The 7,528-nt window shown below is 41.8% G+C and overlaps 1 pseudogene; it reads right to left on the reverse strand.

Annotated features, from left to right (window-relative positions):
- Positions 1-676: 676 nt before the first annotated feature.
- Positions 677-1,321, reverse strand: LOC102841262 (annotated as a pseudogene).
- Positions 1,322-7,528: the final 6,207 nt, after the last annotated feature.

Raw genomic sequence — 7,528 nt, forward strand, 5'->3', positions numbered from 1 at the left:
CTGATGGAGCATGATTCAAAATGAGTAGATAGAGCCGCAAACATCCATTAATATTAGAGACATGCAATGTAGAAATTACGAATCTATGAAAAGTCCGGTAGTCAACAATGAAATGGAACACACAAAAATTGATGTCATAATCATTAAGAGGAATCCTTGGTGGTTCAAGCTCATAAAGAACTTCTGCATAGATCTAGAAGAAGTCGTTTAAACACAACAAGGAGCTACTAGACAGTTAAAATCAGGACAGGTGTGTGTCCGGGTTGTATCCTTTCACCAAATTTACTCAATCTGTATGCTAAGCAAATAATCTGAGAAGCTGGATTATATGAAGAAGAATGTGGCATCAGAATTGAAGGAAGATTCATTAACAACCTGTGATATGCAGATAATACAACCTTGCTTTCTGGAATCGAAGAGGACTTAAAATACTTATTGATGAAGATGAAAGACTACAGCCTTCAGTATGGATTACACCTCAATGTAAAGAAATAAAAAATTTTCACAACTGGATCAATAAACAACACCATGATAAATGGAGAAAATATTGAAGTTGACAAGGATTTCATGGTAGCAACAGTCAAGAAATCAAATGATGTATTACATTGGGTACTCTTTTTTTTTTTTTTGACACAGTGAATTTATTGAAGGGCATAGGTCAGTGCTACCAAGGCCTTCATGAATGCAGGGCCCTCCACTTGTCCAAGGGGCCACGGCTGGGGATGTATTTGACCCCACAGCCATCTGGGATGAGACGCTTCTCAGCCACCATATCTTCAAACTCGTCAGCATTGAACTTGGTGAAGCCCCATTTCTTGGAGATGTGGATCTTCTGATGCCCAGGGAACTTGAACTTGGCCCTGCGCAGCGCCTTAATCACATGCTTCTTGTTTTGAAGCTTGGTGCGGATGGACATGATGACTTGGCCAATGTGGACCCTACCCACAGTGCCCTGGGGCTTTCCAAAGGCCCCTTGCATCCCTGGCTGGAGCCTGTCAGCCCCAGCACAGGACAACATCTTGTTGATGTAGATGACATGGAACAGAGGCAGCTGCATTTGGATATGAAAGCCATCTTTGCCACAGCTTTTCACCATGTACTTGTTGGCTCAAATACAGGCAGCCTCCAGGGCTTCTGAGAAGAGCTGCTTGTATTCATCTGATACCATGTGGCCACAGAGTGGGAACTCATCCACTTTTGCCTTCTTCTGACCCAGGTCAAAGATCCAAATCTTGGCATCAGGGACACCTCGGCAGAAGCGGGACTTTGGATAGGGTTTGTTCTTACAATACCGGTAACATGGGGCAGGGCAGCAGCCCATGGCAACACCCGGATCTTTGTGGCGAGCCGGAGGGAAAGACTACCTTGGGTACTCTTTAAAGTGTTAAAGACAAAAATGTCACTTTGAGGACTAAAGTGCTCCTGACCCAAGCCATGGTATTTTCAGTCATCTCATATGCATGTGAAAACTAGACGATGAACACAGAAAACAAAGAAGAGTTGATGCCTTTGAATTATGGAGTTGGCGACGAATATTGACTATACCATGGACTTCCAGAAGAAGGAAAAAATCTGTATTGAAAGAAGTACAGCTAGAATGCTCCTTAGAAGGGAGGACTTCATCTCAGGTACTTTGGACATGTTATCAGGAGTTACCAGTCCCTGGAGAAAGATATCATGCATCTTTCTTTCTTTTCCATAAAGTTTGTAATTGTTTTTTTCATCTCTTTGAAGAATGTCGTTGGAATCTGGATTGGGATTGCTACATTGACTGTCACAATGGACTCCAACATATGAATGACTGTGAAGATGGCACAGGATCGGCAGTGTTTCCTTCTGTTGTACATAGGGTCACTATGAGTCAGAGTGAATTCAAAGGCACCTAACAGCAACAACTGGGTTGTTTTGAGTCAGAACCCACTTGACAGCACTTAACAATAACAACAACAACAACAACAACAATGGACTCCTAATGGAGTCCTGGTGTGACTCTGTAGGATAAGTGCTCAACTGCAAGCTTGGTTTGAACTGCAAGGTCAGTGGTTCAAACTCACCAGCTGCTCCTCAGAAAAGCTAAATAATGCCACTATAAGTTGGAACTGACTCAGTGGCACTTAACAAGGGCAAGTGTCTTGAAATCTCTCAGGCAGCTCTGAAAGCAAGAAGCTGAAGAGAGAACATTAAAGTCATACTCATATTAGGCTACAGATTTTTTTCTTCTTTTTCTTCTCTCCCTCCTCTCCCTTTTCTGTGATTAGAGACATTGTGAAAATGTCAATACTGCTCAAAGCAATTTACACATATAATGCAATCCCAATCCAGATTCCAATGACATTCTTCAAAGAGATGGAAAAAACAATTACAAACTTTATGGAAAGGAAAGAGACTCAGGATAAGCAAAGCACTACTTAAGAAGAAGAATAAGGTTGGAGGCCTCTCACTTCACAACTTTAAATTTTACTACATGACTACAGTAGTCAAAACAGCTTGGTACTGGTACAATGAAAGATACATTGATCAATGGAAAAGAATCGAGAATCCAGAAATTAACCCATCTACATACAGCCAACTGATTTTTGACAAAACACCTAAATATATTGCATGGGGAGGTGAGAGTCTCTTCAACAGATGGTGCTAGCAGAACTGGAAAATGATATGCAAAAGATTGAAACAAGACCTTCATCTCACACCTTATACAAAAACCAACTCAACATGGATTAAAGACCTAAATATGAATCCCAGAACTATGAAGGCCATCAATGAAAAAAATCAGGACAAATGTGAGGACACTAATTCAGGGAATACACAGACTATAAAACATTTTGAAAACCACACAAACAAAAGTAGACAAAATACTAAAAATTAAAAACATACGTGCATCAAAAGACTTCACCAGAAGAGTAAAAAGGAACGCACAGAATGGAAAAAAAATCTTTTACAACGACACATCAGACAAGGGACTCATTTCTAAAATGTATAGGAAACTATAACACCTCTATAAGAAAAAGACAAATAACCCAATTAAAAAGTGGGCACAGGACATGAACAGACATTTTACCAAGGAAGAAATCTGGGCAGCCAACAAACATATGAAGGAATGTTCATGATCACTAGCCATTAGAGAGATGCAAATCAAAACAACAATGGGATATCATCTCACACCAACAATAACAGCAAAGATCAAAAGTGTAGAGGACAATAAATGCTGGCGGGGATGTGGAGAGGCTGGGACACTCCTGTATTGTTTGTGGGACTGCAAAATGGTCCAAACTCTCTGGAAAGCAATATGGCACTTCCTCAGAAGGTTGGAAATAGAAATACCTTATGATCCAGCAATTCCTCTACTTGGTATTTACCCACAAGAAAAACGAGCCACAACACAAGAAGATATATGCACACCAGTGTTCATAGCAGCACTATTTACAATAGCAAAAAGTTGGAGGCAGCCAAAGTGCCCATCAACTGAAGAATGGATAACAAATTGTGGTACATACACAAAATGGAATATTATGCTATCGTGAAGAATAACAAGGAAGCTGCAAGCCACCATCTAACATGGATGAACTTTGAGGACATTATGTTGAGTAAAATTAGTCAGTCACAAAAGGAGAAATACTGCATAGGACCACTACTGGAAAAGACTGGAAAAAGAACCCATACGAAAGGGGGGTGGATTCTTTGCTGGTTGCTGGGATGTGGGGTGGAGTGAGGGGAGGGAGGAGAAGGTAGAGCACAGGGCAGGGATTAGACACAGGATAGTTTGGGTGCTGGGGAGGGGGGCAATATACTAGAAGTGAGAGGGAAATGGAAGAACAAAGCAGATGGGAGAACAATTAGACAGGTTTGAATGGTCTAAGTGGGACAGAGGTAAATAATGATGTATGCACAATCTTGGAACAACAGGCCTATGGGATACAGAGATTGAGACATGGTTGGAATGGGGAAAAGGAGGGAATAATGTTAAGATGCTTGGCTGTCTTTTGAATTTTGGTTTTCCTTGCATTATATTATAAAATAGACACTGGAGGATAAGAGAAAGGAAAAGCCTGAAACATCACCATAGAAAGCTTGTAAGTCTGTCTTCTGCCTATAACTGACTGGAATACCTAAAATGGAGCTACAACATGCCCAGTGAAGGAGGCTTCCTGCAGAGCCTCTGCATTACATCTGAACCACATCCAGATCTTCAGAGATGGGAAATTTCCACCTGAAAGGACGAGCAGACCAGCCTGGAGCGACTAGAATAACAGAAGATACTTCTTGAAAGAAAGACGTACAGGAAAAATACAAAACAATAGAGGCAGACGGACTGTTACTACAACAACTACCAAGAAACATCAAGGCAAGTGGTCAGTTCCCCTCAGTGCAAACCCCCTTCCAATGGGAAAACACGCTCTGATTGGCTACCACGCTCGTCACCAATAAGGGGAAGTGAGAGAAAAACAGCAATGAAGCTGTGAGCTAAGCCCTACAATGTTCAGTAGACTTCTGTTAATCCGGGTGGAGACCTGGTTGGCCAGCAGTGTGGCAAGACCTGGGGACTCTTGGGCCCAGAGTCAGTGACATAGCCACAGAGGACTAGAGTGGAGCGTGAAGCATTCAGCTGATAAGAAGAGAAGACAGATGCACAAGAACACCCACACTTGCAGATAATACCCACTTGACCTGGCTTCAATGACTGGATGATCAGAGCTCAACCAGAAGAAGACAGAAGAGGAAAAAAAAAAAAAAAAGAGTAATCTGATACAATTTTATGAGCTTGACCTACACCTATGGAAGCAGTAGCTCAAAAGAGGGAACAAGTCCTTACAGTAAGAATCATTCCCACACCCTCCACACACAAAGTAGACAGGGATGGGCAACTTGGACATTGGCTACCCAAAATGGGGGGGGCGTGCCTACAAAGGCAAGAAGTGACTGGCTTACAAGCTTTCAAGACAGAACCTAGATTCAGAGGGCGTAGAGGAAGGTAGAATCTCTACTGAGTAGTATCCAATCTGTCTAGGCAGGGCTGATGAAATGAAATGCAGATAGGTCTTTTGTGATACAATAGTGAATAACTGTTATCAGGACTGATTGCGAGGGTTGGAAATGTAAAGGTAGACGTTTTAAGGCAAGAAGGCGTATGATTAACTTTTCAGTCTAGGAGCGGAAGTCCCTGGGACCATCAATGGAGAAGAGCAGAGAGCGGGACCCTACCCAGAGAAGCTGTATATGCCTGAGATGGAGGCAGAGATAATGACATGGATAGATGGAGGAGCTGGGGACTTTAGATCCAGAGAGGGAGAGGGGCTGTGTACTGACGACCGGGGTGCAGGCTTGGAGTGTATATCCTTTGGTTGGGTGATGATGCATGGAGGGGATACATGGCAATGAAACAATATACGATAGGATGAATGTAAAACTAATGTTCTCCCATGTAAACGATCACATAATTCACAATAAAACATAAAAAAAAAAAAGAAAAAAAAGAGCAGGCTTACTGGTGGAACAGAAACTGGAAAATCCCCAGAGACTATGGTCCTTGCTCACCCTTCAGGTCTGGCAATGAGCTTCCTCCACAGTTCAATTTTTAGCCAAACAATAGATAGATCTATAAGGAGAACAGTAACAGTAGTAAGGTACACACACCTTAGAATAATCAAAACTTTGTGATCAAACGGCAACATTTACCTAAGGACAAAGTTCATAAAGAGTAGAAGGAGGAATGGAAATAGGAAACATCTGGAGGAAGTATAAGTGAAGTTATATTGAGGACATTGCAATCAGTGAGATGAAACAAAATGTGCTTGAATTGTTGAATGTAAAACTGATGATCGGCTCTGTAAACCTTCACCCAATTCACAATAAAAAGTTAAAGAGAAAAGGAACATGATTTAAGTCTCTCAAGGACACCAAAACTGCTCTTTTGATACAGTATAAACTGAAGAGCACAGAATTTTTAAAGGAAGGGTTACAGAGATGGAAACCCTGCCTTCAGGAGTATGTGACCTACATGGAGGATATGTTGAGAAGCAATAGCTTCACATTTTGATATTTTTGTTTAATAAAGTGTTCTATGATTTTTTGTAGCAACACTTTTTGACTTGTCCTGATATATCTATTCTTGTCTTCTTATAAAAGTGTGACTACAATATATAGACATATCTTTTCACTCAGCATAATGTTATCTAGATTCATCCACATTATAAGATGTTTTGAGGACTCAACATTATTCTTTATGATGGGATAGTATTCCATTGTGTTACTTTACCACAATTTGTTCATCAGTTAATCCATTGATGGGTACTTGGGTTGTTTGCATCTTTTTGTTGCAGTGAACATGGTGGCTGTGTGCTGTGGTGTCAGTTCGAACTCATAAAGACCCTGTACAGGGTTTTCCAAGGCCGTAAATCTTTACGGGAGCAGAACACCTCATCTTTCTCCCACGGAACAGCTGGTAGTTTCGATCTGCTGACCTTGTGGTTTGCAGCCTGATTCGTAACCACTATGCTACCAGTGAACATATGTGTGCATGTGTTGGTCCATGTCTAGCTTTAAGCACCTGTCTTAGTTATCTAGTACTGTTATAACACACAAAAAAAAAACCCACACAAGTTGATGGCTTTAGCAGAGATGTATTCTGCTAGTTTAGGAGGCTTGGAGTCCAAATTCAGGGTGCCAAGTCTAAGGAAAGTTGCAAAACTGGCATGGGGGCCATGTCTGACTTCCTTTGGCTTCACATGGGAGAGGAAAATCAAACTTAAAATCAGTCCAAGGCTTCCTGGCTTCAGTGACTGGATGATCAGAGCTCAACCAGAAGTAAAAAGAAGAGGAAAAGAAAAAAAAAAGTATTCTCATACAATTTGATGAACTTGACCTACACCTATGGAAGCAGTAGCTCAAAAGAGGGAACAAGTCCTTACAGCAAGAATCATTCCCACCCCCTCCACACACAGAGTAGACAGGGATGGGCAACTTGGACATTGGCTACCCAAAATGGGGGGTGGGAGGCTACAAAGGCAACAAGTGACCGGCTTACAAGCTTTCAAGAGGGAACCTAGATCCAGAGGGCATGGAGGAAGGTAGAATCTCCAGTGAGTAGTATTCAATCTGTCTAGGCGGGGTTGATGCAATGAAATGCAGACGGGTCTCTTGTGATACAATATTGAATAATTGTTATCAGGACTGATTGTGAGGGTTGGAAATGTAAAGGTAGACATTTTATAGCAAGGAGGGGAGTGATTAACTTTTCAGTCTAGGAGCGGAGGTCCCTAGGACCATCAATGGAGAAGAGCAGAGAGTGGGACCCTACCCAGAGAAGCAGTGATGCCTGAAATGGAGCCAGAGATGATGACGTGGAGCGATGGAGCAGCTGGAGACTTTAGATCCAGAGAGGGAAAGCGACTGTGTGCTGAAGACCTGGGGGGTATGGGGGGAAGGATTGCATGGAGGGGATTGTAACCATGGCAATGAGAGACAATACACGATAGAATGAATGTAAAACTAATGTTCTCCCATGTAATCTACCACATAATTCACAATAAAA

The sequence above is a fragment of the Chrysochloris asiatica genome, unplaced genomic scaffold, assembly GCF_000296735.1.
Source record: "Chrysochloris asiatica unplaced genomic scaffold, ChrAsi1.0 scaffold00161, whole genome shotgun sequence".
In the NCBI taxonomy this organism is placed as follows: domain Eukaryota; kingdom Metazoa; phylum Chordata; class Mammalia; order Afrosoricida; family Chrysochloridae; genus Chrysochloris; species Chrysochloris asiatica.